This window comes from Dermacentor albipictus, chromosome 9 (genome assembly GCF_038994185.2).
Source record: "Dermacentor albipictus isolate Rhodes 1998 colony chromosome 9, USDA_Dalb.pri_finalv2, whole genome shotgun sequence".
Taxonomy (NCBI): domain Eukaryota; kingdom Metazoa; phylum Arthropoda; class Arachnida; order Ixodida; family Ixodidae; genus Dermacentor; species Dermacentor albipictus.
The window spans coordinates 9,455,022-9,470,429 of record NC_091829.1 but is presented as its reverse complement, the minus strand read 5'-3'; the positions used below and the strand labels follow the sequence as shown (position 1 = coordinate 9,470,429).

The 15,408-nt window shown below is 46.8% G+C and overlaps 1 protein-coding gene across 4 annotated transcripts in view; it reads left to right on the top strand.

The window, feature by feature from the left end:
• Positions 1 to 15,408, top strand: part of LOC139049852 (inactive phospholipase C-like protein 1) — a 345,846-nt gene that overhangs the window by 159,767 nt on the left and 170,671 nt on the right. For all 4 annotated transcript variants that reach the window (XM_070525679.1, XM_070525680.1, XM_070525677.1 and 1 more), the window contains one exon: positions 9,254 to 9,354. The gene's annotated coding sequence lies outside the window, so the exon portion shown is untranslated. The remainder of the gene's footprint in view (positions 1 to 9,253; positions 9,355 to 15,408) is intronic.

Sequence of the window (15,408 nt, the reverse complement as noted above, 5' to 3'; positions counted from 1 at the left end):
CGTATATGTTGAATATATAACTCACTTGATTTTTTTTAATGCTATCCTCAGTTTGTGATTTCACGCTGTAATGTTATATTTATTTTGCTCATTTTAGTTGTGCTGTGTATGATGTTAGATTATTCCACATTATATAAAGCTGTGCACCGGGTAGTTGTATTTCTAGTGCGCGTACTAGCGGGAGGTCTCTCTGTCTCGGTGTTTTCACAGGGAGACCTGCTTCCGCATTTCTATATTATCTGCTACGTAGCTTTCTTACTTACGGGGAAATAATTGAATTAGGAGAAGCGTTGTAGAGGCTGCTATCGCTGCAGCGAAAAGACTGACAAACAGCGATCAAGTTGTTCGAGCAATGTACACGAGCGTTTTTTGCGCTTCGCCCACATCGGAATGCTGTTCATCATCTGCTCGTCGACTGTCAATTTTTCTAAGGGCGAAGTCGGCTTGCCAGCGGCAGCGCAGTGGCTGGGCCGCTGCTTAGCTCGAGGTAGGCCGGCGTGATCCCGGCCGCGGCGGCCTCGTTTCTATGTAGGCGAAAAAAAGAAAAAGAAGAAGAAAGAAAGTCCAGAAAGAAGGCGGGACAATCAAATTAGCTTTCCCACCACTGCTGCCAGGGCCTGTCGAACCTGCAGTCACGTTGCAGGGCGCGGATTGCATAAGCCTACGGGGCCCAATATTGGCGCTGTGACGTCAAAGGAACAGCTGCGTTTGGTTGATACGGCAATTAAGCCGGCGCGCCGCCACCGGCTTCTACCGAGACTTAGGAACGGTCCATACCCATAGAGGTCATCACCAATAAAGCGCTTTCGAACTCAAACCTATTTCTGTCCGACACGGTTATAGACCGCAGTTCGGCGTCGCTCGTCTCGTATCACCGAGGGCACGCAACGAAAAACCTCGCGAAAATGAATTGCCGGAACTGGTCTCCGTCCTCCGCTGCTGCTGGTCGGCTCGTGTGCGCTCTCGAAGAAATTACGTGTGCTTCTTTTCTTTTTTGGCGACTGCGCCCACTTGTCTTTGGGTGCAGCCGCAAATCTCCCGGCGGGCGCGCCTCGGAATGTGCATTTCCCACGGAAATGGGGGTCCGTTATGAACGCTCGGTTCTCTCGAGGCTGCGGAATCGCGGAGATGGCTCGCTGAATAAAATACGAACCGCCTTCCACGTCGTCGAAATTTGTTTCCTATGACTGCCGTACTTTATCGCACCTATATATATATATATAGGCACTTTTTTCGAATCTCAGTACCTCGTGTACTGAAAACGAAAGAAGTCCACCCCCCCCCCATTTCCCCAACAAAAAAAAAAAGGAAAAGAAAATTAGAAAAAAAAACCATACAAATGCATAAGCTGTCTCATAGTATTCTCGAAGATATTGAGACGACTGTATAAACAAAGCCCAATACAGGAGGAGAGCAGCGGAGCCGCAGCAGCTTGTTTGTTGTCTTCGGCTGCCTCAAGCTTTTGGAACAGTTCGACCGTCGACTCTGCTTTAAGCCCATTCAACACAAAATGGTGTCGTTCGAGCCGATGTATTTCGTAAATCCTAAGTCTCTCGTAAATCGATATCTGGCAACAGGCTCAAATGTGAGCGTCATTTTAGTGTCTTGAACAGCGAGAAAGAGCCGCACAGATGCAACGCACTCGAATGAGAAGATATCGCAGCGTTACGTATGCTGCGTTTCGCTGCTTAATGCTTTTGTATAAACATCTCCAATATTCGGCATTCCATTTAGTTTTCGAACGTCGTGAGCAGACTCTCTAGACGATGTACCTTTAACGTATTCTATAAAGTAAGACACCAACAACTCCCTTTATGGAACTGATCTAAGCAAGAGCGAAAGGTACTGCGCTAGCACGGACGGTCACGTGTCAAGTTTCAGCGCTTGTGAGGGAAGCTAAAGGTAAGCGGCGATAAGCATATATGTGATTTAAGTTAAATGACATTTCGCCAGTTCGGTGTCATTAAGTGTTACGTAACATTTGAAAAAAATTATGTATTTTCTCGATTTTGTCCTTATTCGATAAATGCACATTCCCCATGTAATGCAAGTTCAAAATGCCAACTTCAATTATCCACTACCTCGTTTGCATATTTTCATTTTTGTATTGTAATTTATTTTGTGTTGTGTATTCTTATGAGCCCTATTTCCGATGTCTTCATTAAGACTTCTTTCTGGGCGAATTGGTGCGTACTTGACATAAAAATTGTAACAGCGCAAACACACGCAACCACAAAGTATCAAGGACGGGACACAAGCGCTGACTGTCAACTAAACTTTATTTAAATAAAATTTATAAAATAAAATTTATTTGACAGTCAGTGCTTGTGTCTCGTCCTTGATACTTTGTGGTTGCGTGTGTTTGCGCTGTTACAATTTTTATGTAAAAAAAAAAAATCCGATGTCTTGTAAGTTGAAATTGTCAACTTTATTTATCTTGTTTTTTTAGTATAACGTTTTTTTCTTCTTCGTAATCGCATTAGTATGCCTTTACGGTCACTGAGCGTGGCGCTGCTGTCTTAGGTTTTTTATGCGCTTATTTGAATATATGTTGTTGTTGCTGTATTTTGTGATTATTCAAGTGGAATTTATTGCAGTCTTTAAGGTGACATGATTATGCTGTACACTGCTGTCAAGCCTCCGGTGGCAGCCGCCTCGTCTAGTTGCTGCATACGTAACAGCTATTATGCGGCTACTCCTTCCTTTATTGATGAAGGAAAATAAGCTATACTTCTGCGCTCTAGTCTGCATCGTGATGTGTATGCATACGTAGGAATAGCAGCAAAGATGCGGGTGAACTGTGCCGCATCTTGATTCTGTCGTCTGGAAAACTAAAATCGAAAGTGTAGAAGTGTCAGCAGGTGGTGCTTATGTGCAGAACATCCACCTATAGTATGCTATATAGGGGAGGCAGAGTGACGAACTCTGACTCTGGATGGGAACACACTTGCTTTTCCAAAGGACACAAAGCGTTACCCAGCCTGTTGGCCAGCATTCTAAGGAAAGAAATAGGAAAATAAGGAAGTAGAAAATATGGCATACATAATGAAAAAAAAAAGAGAGTAACACCTTTCGTTTTCCTAAAGCGTTCGATGAATCGTCCCGGAAAGGAGCTGTTCGGCTCGGCATATCAGGTCGTGATCGCGTTTTGTCGAGTACGTGCGATCAAGTAAGATGGCATCATTGGAGTATTTGGCCAACACTGCAATAAAAAAAAAAAAAAAGCGGGGTTTGAGCGGGTCATTTAAAGTAGACAAATACACGAGTTCAGTTAAGTTAGACTCGCGAAACTACCAATAGCAGCAGACTGACATCGATACTGATGGTAGGATAACTCTCTCTGCGAGAGGCATCCTCTTTGGACAAGGACCCGGAAAAGAGCCGTGAAGGCGTTGTTGCTGGTTTCTGAGTGCCGTTGGACGCTTTCCGATGACAACATTCAGGTCCGTCGAGTCTCGCTAAAGTGAGGAGCACTGTCGCATCTCCAGATCACTGTCCCATTTATATATCTCAACCTAGCATCATTTGTCCTTTATTTTTGTAGTAAACTAAAGGCAAAAAATATATAGAATTGAGTACTTCGAAATAGACTGTTGCGAGTTAGCGCCAAGTGTGTTCTGTCACTTTTGTCCTCGCCCGCAACGCACTATGTATACTGCTCGTATGGACCACCAAGTCGATATCGCCACCATTATTGGAGTATCCCTTCTTTCTTTCTTTTGTTTACGCCGCCCGTAAACTTTCAGTCGATGTCGAAAATAGAACTAATGGCGCACATACGTCAGAGACCGTATTCACGAAACATATCGCTCGCACGTGTCGTTTGCCACTGTTTGGCCGCCTTCGTTTAATAACTTGTCCGTTGTCACGATTCAGTGGCATCTGATTCTGCAAACAGTTCTTGCGTACGAACTTTTTTGTGAACACAGGCGCAGGATATTTTGTTTTTCTTCATTTTCCCCTGATATAATCTCAGCAGAAATTCTAATATCTCCTGAGGCAGATAGCATAATCCTACTGCCTGAGCTATTAAGAAATGACGCGTGTCGGCTGTGCTTCGGAATAGCCTTCCCTAAACTGATACAGCTATCGCATTAGAATGGCTAATTAATTCATGTGCGCTAGATGCAGGTGTGAAGAGACCATTGATCATCTCCTGTGCCGCTGTTCCCGCTTTGCCAAAACAACGCGAGACTCTCCAGCGTCTCTCCAGCAGACTGGACGATCGGAATTTTAGAGAAGCAAAGGTTTGGTAGTTTGCTCTCAAATCTCATCGGTCCAGAGAGCCACACGAGCTCTACTTGAGTACACGAAGGCGACAGATTTGCGTACCTGACTGCCGATACGCGACACCTTGCTCAGTGCCACGTGACTGGTCGTGTCTTCCCTCTCTCTCGGTCTCTCATCTCCGCGCGCGGCGGAGCAAACTGGGCAAAGTATGTAGTTGCCCTCTGCTTTCTTTCCTCTGCGTTACACGTTTCATTTACTAACACACTTTATGCTAACTATACCCTAACAACGCTACTTTAGATTCCGTTACTTCTTATAAATACTTGGGGATTCACATAACATCTGACCTAAGCTGGATACATCACATTAACTACGTTATTAGCAACGGTAACCGTATATGCTACGATACCTTTGGCGTAACTTTAGTCGTGCCCCTGTAGCTGTGAAAATAACAATGCACAAAACGCTAATGCGTCCAAAACTTGAATATGCGTGCTCCATTTGGGACCCTTTTCAATCGCACTTAACTTTCTTTTCTTGAAATGATAAAGAATAACGCAGCACTTATTACAATATCTAACTACCGTCGCACTAACAGTATCATGTCGATATAACGCACCCTTTCCTTGCAGTCACTTGAATTACGCCACAAAACATCTCGTCTTACTCGTTTTTGCAATATTGACACGTGTACTCATCTCTATCGGGCGACCACGTTTCGCCGCCGAACAAATGTTATCGCACAGCGCGGGACGCGCCTGCATGTATCCGAATTTTCTGGAAAGTTATCGATGCTTCTATCCGCAGTCTGTTGTCGCCGAACCTCGGGTTATCTGATTTCATCGCTTGACGCGAATGGTGTAGAACTTTGTAGACGGCATGCGGGTCCCGACGATTAGTCTGGAAAATTCGATGACTGCTCTATAAAAGCCGACGCGCTTGACCCGCTGATCAGATTTTCGACGATCGCCGAGCGTGTTCGCCGCTATCGTTGTGCTATAGGTGTAGCCTGTTTTGTGGGCACAGGTTCGCCCAACAAAAGTTTGTTTTGTCGTTCACAGTATTGCTACTGTGTTCTTTGACGTCACGACCACGTGACAATATACATCGTCATCCAGTTTCGAAAAGTCAGTTTGTCACGTCGCCGTCTTATCATTAGGCCAGTTTAGATAATCGCCATAAGGTACACGTCACTGCTTACCGCACAATCATTTTCCTTTATTCTTTCGCCCCGCGCACGTGCAATGATTGGAACTATCTTCTTTCCGATATCGTTTCTATTTCAGACCATGACTTGTTTTGTTCATCGGTGCACAGTTATTTATTTAAGGATGTGTGAAGTTAATGTTCATTTTCTTTTTGCCTTGTGTGTATAAGTTGTACTTCGCATCGTATTTGATTTTTCACTTGTGTGAGCCTTAAAATTTGCCTCCTCATATGTGCCTGTAGATGTTTACACATTTGATGTCATTTATTTTGCTATTTTTGTGTAATCGACTCCCCTCTGTAAAGCTTGGTGCGCTTTAGGGTAAATGAATGAATGAATGTCGGTAGTACAGATGTGTCCAATGGTGAAATGAAGCCTCCGAGTTTTCAAGGTGCGTCCGCGCAACGAATTTCGAAAGTGATATTTTTTTATTGGAATAAAAGCGCTCTCAAACTTCTGGCAGCCTATACTGTTGGTCCACTTTGTTGTTGTTCTTACTTATTTAGTAGAATGCCTTTTTAGGCAGTGCCCAGCCAATTTAACGGGAACATCAGTGAATTTTACCGTGCAGTTAGAAAAAAATCATGTCTCGAAGCGCTGTGCTCAATATCCCAGCCAAATGGACATGCCTTGCGAACTTACCTACTCCAATTCGTAAATTTCAATATGCGCCCTACAGGAATTAGCGGTAGAGTAGAATGATTTTTTTTTCAATTATTCAAACATACAGTTATATTTTTTGGGCAAAAAATGTTCGTAGTTAGGTGAATTTGCGGATTGTTCCGTTCCTACGCCCATACCCAAGGTTGACAAGATCAGAATGTTGGGCCTCATCATTGAAAGTGACGGCTACAATGGAGAGACCATACGCAAATTAGACAATATAACATCTCAAATCATGCGGCTACTTAAACGAATAGCCAACAAACATAGTGGAATGAAAGAAGGCAATCTGATTCAACTAGTCCAAGCGTTCCTAATAAGCAGAATAGTATACGTGGCAACGTACCTACGATGGTACTCGTCAGAAAAATACAAATTGGACTGCTTAATCAGAAAAATCTACAAGCAAGCAATCGGACTCTCCATCACCACCAGCAACGATAGACTACTGCAGCTAGGTTTGCACAATACACTAGTTGAGCTAATCGAGGCACAACGAATAGCACAATACGAATGCCTGTGCAAAACAAACAAGTAGGCAAACATTGGATCGCCTAGGTATAAGGTATCATACCCAACATGGTTTCAAAGTAGATATGCCCAGACACATCAGAGGCATGATGACCATTCCTCCAATACCCAAGAATATGCATCCTACCCACCATCAGGGTAGACGGGAATGCAGCTCGAGCACGCAATATACAGAAGAAATTCGGTAACAGCAAGGACATCACATTTGTAGACACAGCTAGATACAGACACGAGCGCGCCTACACAGCAGTGCTGATAAATTAAGAGGGAAAATGCACGACGAGCGGTACAGTCAACACGCTACACGCAGAAACCGCAGAGGAAATAGCTATTGCGCTAGCCATAGCACGAACACCAGCGGGCATAATCATCAGTGATTCCCAGACGGCCATACGAAACTTCGCCAACGGTCGAATCTCCCCAGAGGTACTACGACTCCTAAAATTAGCTAATAACCACGGCGACAAAAGTGTCGATCTCATCTGGACACCTGCTCACACACTACCACACGGTAGCAATGAGGTGGCACACCGCACGGCTCGAGAACTTACGGACCGATCCTCGGCTAGCCCCGCCTCGCCGTCTACCGATGAGTGAAAGTGGGAAGATCGAATGACCGGATTTCACGAAATTACACAACACTATAGATTGCAGAGGCGTACATTCCCGCCGCCGCACCCAAAATTAAGCAAAAACCAGTCTGTAGAATGGCGGCAGTTACAGACCAGATCATATCCGTGTCCAGCTATTATGCACCTAATACACACAGATTTATACACGACGGACAAGTGCAGAAATTGCAACTCTAGAGCCACCCTGGAGAATGGGAATGTACGGCTGTAATACAGGATAACGGTGATGCAGGCTCAAACAGCGACAGCCTCCGCGCGTGCTGGGAGTCTGCGTTGCTCAGCTCGGACCTGCAGCACCAACTCTGGGCCGTCCAGCAAGCCGAGGAAGCCGCCAAGGGCCAATAACCCTTGGCCGAAACCTAGGCGGGGTCCAGGCCCGCCCCACCAAATCGCAGGGCACTGAATAAAGTTATTTGAATGAATGAATGAAAAAAAAAATGTCCGCCTTTTCGACTAAACCAAATCAATATGTAGAACTGTGTTGTTTGCCGCAAGGGGTTATACATAAAAAGGCCTTTTAAAAAATCCTGGGACCCAGTTAACAAAGCTTCTCGTTCTTAATTAAGTAGTGCTGTTTCCCATTGGCCAACCGTTTTCTCCTATTCTAGCATCTGTTCCTGAGAGCTGTTTCTGAATACCGGCCTTTGTGTTTTAGTCGTGCTGTCCTGACCACGACGACACTTCATCCGGCAGGGGTAGTTGCTCGGCAGATTTTTCGATACCCGCGATGCTGTCACAGGATGCCCGAAGGATAAAGCCCGATGCCTAAAGGCCCGTTTATAGTCCGACGTTATCGGCGCGCGGGCGAGCGTCGTTCGCGGTCATTCACGCTACGTCGGTTGCGCTGCGCCAGCCGAGATGCCATCCCCTCTATACTTCAACGCGCGCGCCGTAGGCTGCTATCTTCGGAGCATGCGCAGAAGGTTCGCCAAGTCGCGCGCCGTCCGCAAAAGCCGTCTGCGGAGTTGTGTTGGCGCCTTTTTCTTCGCGCGCAATGCATTGTGGTGCGAGAGTTCCGCCGACTTCGACGCGCGAATGGCTCCGGAGCCAAATCGGCGCCGGGCCCGTCGGGGCGCGTTGAAAGCCGCCGGTTGCGTTAGCTGCGCCGGTGCGCCCGACTATAGAGGTGTCGTTTTCGCCGACGTGACGTAGCGTGCGCGCGCGCGCGCACGTGCCCGTGCGTTACGTCGGACTATAAACGGCCCTTAAAAGTACTCGAAGCCGTTGTTTCGTGAGTACGAAATCTGGCAGGCGTCCAGAAGTTTTGCCCGCCCCATGCAGAGAGCACAGCACTCGCGCTTGCAAGCACTAAGTGAGAACTGAGCACGGCGCAACACGGGCGTCGCGAACCAAGATTGTGGATAAGGACGTGAAGAAGTAGCACACTGTAAACACACGGATCGCAGACCGTTTAGTGACAGTGAAGGGGAATAGCATAAATAGCGAGAATCTTCTCAAATGAGCACCTTCTCGTTGAACTAACATAATCCTATAAATAGAAACCAATAGAACCGGGTCACAAATGAGACAGAGTAATAACATTTTTGCTTTTGTGTTTGTCGATTTTGGCATGTCCCTTTCATTGATATTGCTTGCTCATATAATTCCATTCCCCTCAATAAGAGTAGCTGCGAGCGGGTTTGCTTCGAACCTTTCCGCACGGATACTGCCTATGGGTCTGTCAGCAAATGCTGAAAGCACTTCTGAAAATGCGCGTAGCAGCCTGCTTACATTGCATTGTAATGTTCTCGGCTGTCTTTTCTATGAATAATAATAATAATAATAATAATAATAATAATAATAATAATAATAATAATACAGTGCGATAGAATCGCACTGCGCTTCTGGTAGTAGAAGTGCTATGTGGAGCCTGCTCATGGTTTGGTTAATTTTATTCAGTGATCCATCGACTTCACGACTTTTTCGTTTTCATTTGTTTCGTGTATGCGACTTTTCTTTCTTACACATTTGAACGTTTTCGTTATCTCAGGTGCGCGGTGCCCCTTACGTCAGCTCATGCGAGGCTCGAGAAACTAGGAAGATTGCAGGAGCTGCAAGCTGTGCGGTCACGCTGCACTCGGTGTGTGTTTGGTGAGTACGCACAGCCGGGGAACCCGATGGTCGCGGGAGCCTCTGCGCACGTCCTGCACGATCGGCGCCGACGCTGCACGCGCGTGCCGGGCATTCCTCGTCCGTGGATTGCGCGGCGCCGTGCGGTTTGGCTCCTCGCAGCGTATGCGGACGGGAGCCGCGTTTATTTTTTTGTTCCGTAGTTTGCGGCACGAAGTTTTAGCTGACTGGGCCGTCTATGTATGTTGCGCTGTATAACTGGGAAGAAGTGTGCAGCGCACCACTTGGACCAAAAATGAACGAGAACGAGGAGGAAAAACGAAAGGGCAAGGCACCGAGCTTAGTCGGTGTAAATACCGGCTGACTGCGCTGTGCTGGGAAAGGAGTAAAGAGAACGTAATGTGATTGAAGTTGCGCGAACTAACGTAATGCAACGGATTACAACTCTTATGGTGCATTAAACTGGTCACTTCCGAGCGCTCTGCAGCGCTTTCGCGGTGTCGTTTATATTCGGCCGATCGAAACCTAACGCTCGCAACACATCCGCCTGGTTCATTTAGGGCGCCGTGCTTCAGCTGAGCGTACTCGTAAGCGCTTCCACATTCAAACTGGGAGTGCGACCGAGCACTGACATAAACTTGATCACGTGGCTACTCCGACTGCGATGGGAGCAGCTAACACATTCGGCTAGGGCAGGCTTTCCCGGACTCCAATCTCGAGAGGGCTTTGCATCGCTGCAAACCGAATTGGATCGCGGTAGAAATGAGTCGAGTGTACCATTAGTCAGTGCCAAAAGTCCGCATTTCCTGAAGTAGCGGATAAAACGCGTTTACAGCTTTGTGCGTTGATCTTGGTCTGTAACAGTGTCCTAGGATTCTTTCTTCCGCCAAAGGGGTGATCGTCCAGTTTGTCGAGAGCAGTCGAGGGCGCTTTTCTAGCTACACCTTTACTCGGAACGAAGACAGACACAATGATTAAATTACTACGTCACCGTCACTTCTAGTTTCTTTCCTACCTTCGTGGTCATTGGGATTCGAACTCGCACCGACAGGGCCGTGTGCAGTTGGAATCCGGATGCACTGACGACAGACGCAAAGCCTAAATTACTTGTGGCTGCCATCCGCATTTCGAAGAAGCGTCCGCTTTAGATAAAAAACTCCTACGTGATGGCATTGATCATAGACGCGAAACATATCTACTGCTTCGCTAACTTAATTGGGCATTATAAGACCATCCCTGTTTGCGTATGTTAAAGAACTTGAATAGCCATGCGGGCGCAACAGTTTTCGGGACACAGGTATAAGCGAAACAGCTGCACTCCGGTGAAGCCCGGCACACAGCCTCGAATTCGAAATTTCATTCTGCAGTAGTGATTGCGACCTATACGCGTTGCATTTTTGCACCTTATTCGTAAACATTACTCCCGTAATGTTTACGAATTTCGGCTTTCTTGTTTTACGATATTACGAAGGTTACTTGATGTTTTACGAAAAATAAATTCTGTTCGCGAAACAGTTTCACTCGTCGGCCTACAAACATACCTTTGGAAGTCATCTTATACTGAAAGGACGCAAGGGATTTATGCGAATTTATACTGACAGGTTCACGAAGCAGGTGGAACCAGCAATATCGAAGTCGTTGAAAACGTCGATGTACTTAAATACTATGTGTTGCTTGTTAGTACGTGCTGTGCCTATATATATATATATATATATATATATATATATATATATATATATATATATATATATATATATATACACATACATACATACATACATACATACATACATACATACATACATAATCTTTAATAAAGCCCGTAAGTATCCTGAAGAGGCATGTGTTCAGGGCCACCTTTAAAGAAAATTAATGTTTGATATATCACCTTTTCTTTGCTCTCGTTTTTTTGTGTATTCCACAAGAATGACGTTTTGAAACGTGTTTGTAAGGCACCTTGCTAGGGAGTAAGTATAGCGGATATAAAAATAGCATTCGGTTGGTTAAAATGTAAGCGTTTTGTGCAAGTCGTACTTTCGCGTGTCTTCTTTCCCGTGGTCCACCACACTTTCCCCCTATGAAGTATGACCGCCCAACAAGTTCACATTGCCACCGTCATGGCGCTGCAGCTTTTAAGCAGGGAAGTGGTAGGCTGGGATTGCGACGCTACGGTCATTGCTTGGCATAGCGCTAGCATTGTGATCAGCGATGACGGTCGCTTTTATGCGAAGCATATTACGAGGGCTCAACCCAGCTCCTCAGGCGCGGCGGTGTCGCCTTGAATACCACGTGACACCGTGACGTCACGACAGAGGAGAAGTGGCTTTGGCTCAACTCTTGCAAGATGGACTGGGTGGGAATCGAACCAGGGTCTCCGGAGTGTGAGACGGAGACGCTACCACTGAGCCACGAGTACGATGCTTCAAAGCGGTACAAAAGCGCCTCTAGTGAATGCGGTGTTGCCTTAGAAACGAGCTGTTTCTAAGGCTCAGGCGTGCGTCGCTTGCTCAGGCGCACATTTCGTTGCCGCGCCGAACGCTGCGTTGCTCGACGCTCACCGCGTCCTATGCGGGGCGTCCAAGGCGAAGCAGAGTAACGCATGAGTTGTTCCTTCGTCTAGCCGAACCAAATATAGCCAAGCAACAGCAGTTCACCAGGCTAAACAGTGGTTCAACAACTAAAATAAAGGCTAGTATGCTTCGCATCCTGGGCTTAACCTTACCTAAGCCACAGCCATTTTTTTTATAGTTTTTCACAAACGCTTCTTAAACAAATTCAGGCGCCTCCCTAAACATGTACTTTTTAGTGCAACGAGGCGTATGTTTAAGTACGTTCCTACGCTGAAACGTTGGGGCTGTTTTTGACGAAAAGGAAGAGCCGGAAAAGAAGAAAGGCAAGGTAGGGAGCTCAGTCAGATGCACGTCCGGTTTCCTACCCTGCACGAGGAAAGGGGTTTAAGGGATCAAAAGCTGTGCCGCTTATTTGGAGCTTGATTTGGCAGCGTTTATTTTCCTGGATTGATCTGGACGTCTTGAGAATATTATCCGTGAAGTCCTAATGGATTATAATCGTCATGGCCACATCACCATCGACTTATGTCCACTGAAGGACGAAGGCGCCTGTCCATTCGCCTACCCGTATCTCGCAGCAGTTTAACCCGCCCTGTGCCTGCAGATTTCCTGATATCTTCACGCCACATAATCCCCCTGCAAACGCTTCGACTGCGCTTCTCTTCTCTTGGGACCAGTTCTGTTACTCTAGTGACGATATGCGAAATTCCGTAAGCAAGCTTTGCCACATACTAATCTAACGTAACCTATACTAAAGTGTTTTAACGTATTTTTTGTAACCTAACACAGCCTAAATTAACCTAACTTAACCTAAATTGTTAAAAAGCGTTTTAAAGCTTAAGTGATGAGGGGAGTGCAGGGCGGGGGGAATTACGTCACCAGCTTGCATTTAGACACTTTAATTACGGTTCTGGCCCCCGAGGTCGGCCATTATGGCTAGTTCAAACTTGACGTGTGGAACAGCGCACTTGCAGACTTTGCTGAGAATCGATAAGCTACCGTTCATGATTTAGAAGTGCCACACCAGGTGCGCTCCGTCTTACTTATTCTCCTTTCACAGGCCTCCTTCTGATGAGCCGGGTCCCCCTGCGGTTAGTTGGCCTAGATAAGCTTGCTCCTCCACTGGATGATGTCCCTCGCAACTCCGTGTTGTTCTGCTCTTCTGTTCTTCCCTTTGTGAGCGCCGGCTTCCGGTTACGCAATCAGCCGTGCTCGGTGCCATGGTAGCGCCCGCGTCGGTGTCGTATACAGTCGCCTCTGCAAAGGGCGGGTCGTGCATGGATCGCCCACGTGCGCTGGCCGAGCGAGCGACCGACGAGCAGTGCGCAAAGCCGCGCGATGTCGTAAAAGCCCGCACCGAGGGGGCGAGACATCCCACACTCGCTCGGTCGCATCGTTGGCGCCTCAGAGCCGCCGTACTGGAGAAACGGCGGCGACGGGGCGTTCGACGGCGTCGCAATGCTGGGCACGGAAATACAGTCGTCCGCGCGAATCCGTGCAGCCGTCGCTTGCCTGCAATGTCGTTGTGTAATGCCGTGCGGCAGCCGTTAGTTTCTTGCAGGGGAGAAACAAAAAAAGGTACCCGCACCATCGGCCGTAAATGCTTTCACCGGATGTTTCCTTTTTTTTCCCGCAATTTCCTGCTTTTTTTTCCTACTGCGTTATAACAGATGCCGTCCTCCCTCCACTCTTGTGTAATACCACTATAGGGGCCATTAAGTGTTCTAATAAATGATGATCAAGTGACATGACGATGTCGTGCAGGGTTGAAGATGTACAGTTTCGCACTTTAAACACCAGACGGAAAATCTGGCGCTACTGTGCGCGTGCTTTGTCTCTATGACTGTTCGACCATAATATGAATGATGAAGATGAATCAACACTAGAAATGAATCGCAATACATTATTGAAGACTTTAACCGAGAAAGTGCAAGAGGGGTGGGGGTGTTGTAGTTGTATACGTAGAAGACGGGTAATGGTCAATAGCCTGGCAACTAAACAAGAATTCATGATCGCCAGTCAGCCTCTAGAATCTGTACAGGAGCACGTTTATTTAGGTCAATTACTCACAGGGAATACGGAACATGACAAGGAAATTTACAGAAGAATAAAAATGGGTTGGAGTGCATACGGCAGGCTTTACGAAATACTGACTGGGAGCTTACCACTGTCGTTGAAAGGAATTGTGTACAATCATCTCATTCTACAGTTGCTAACATATTGAGCAGGAACTTGGAGGTTAGAAGCTCGAGAACAAGTCAAGGACTGTGCAAGGAGGGATGGAACGAAAAATGTTAGGCGCAACGTTAAGAGACAGGAAGAGGGCGGTGGTGGATCAGAGAGCAAACGGGGATAGCCGATATTCTATGCATATATATTGTAAGCACATTAAACGTATATATTGTAAACACATTTCTCCAGCCGCTCCCATGTCCGATCGAGCCTTACGAATTCGTTCGAATTGACTTATATGGTCCCTTGCCTTGACGCCCTCTGGTCACTGTTCGATCATCACTACGGTAGACGATCTAACAAGATGCGCCGAGACTGCGGTCTTCGATCTGGTGCTGCTTCTGAGGTTACTGACCTTTTCTTGCAATCCTTAGTCTTGCGCCATGGTGCTCCTCGCGTTATTTTGACTGACCATGGCAGAGCCTTCATGCCCTATGTCCTAGAAGAAGTCTTGCCGGCGACTAATACGAAACATTTCTGCATACCATCCGCAAACGAACGGCCTTACTGACCGCTTCCACCGCACGCTCTCTGACATGATTTCTATGTACTTACGTCCGCACCACACAAACTGTGACAACATTCTTCCGTTTGCTACATTCGCCTACAATACTGTGACACAGCGGAGTACCGGCTACAGCCCTTTCTTCCTCGTGCATGGACGATTTGCGTCTTCCGCCTTCGACACAGAATTCTTTTTCTCTCCTGCTTCGCATAACGCCTCCCTCCCAGAAGAGTTAGCAGTTCGAGTGACGCATCGCCGTGAAATTGCTCGTCGAAACACCGAAACTACCCAAGAGGAAATAAAACGCTGCGACAATAAACGCCGCGACATCGCCATCCATCCTGGAGACCAAGTGCTCCTATGGACTCCGGTTCGAACCTCTGGACTTTGCGATAAATTCCTTCACCGCTACATTGGGCCCTACACCGTCCTACAACAAACTTCCGCAGTGAACTATCTATAGTCACTCCGCTTCACTCCGTCGCGGACCGCATTCGTCGTAGCGCAGAAGTTGTTCACGTCTCCCGCATGAAGCACTTTATTCCTCGTTCAGCCGATCATTAGATTGCGGCCAGAATGGCCGCTTTCGTTAGGGAAGTGGGAGGGGGGGGGGGGGTAAGTGTAAGCACATTTAATGTACTTCATCGTTCTAATTTCTCTATAGCCGTCATCATCCCTGTTCTTCTTCGTGCTGGAGCCTGGGTAATGCTTGCGGAATAAACGGGTCTGTTAGCGCTGCCTTTCCTGGTCGTCTTCCGTCTTTCAATA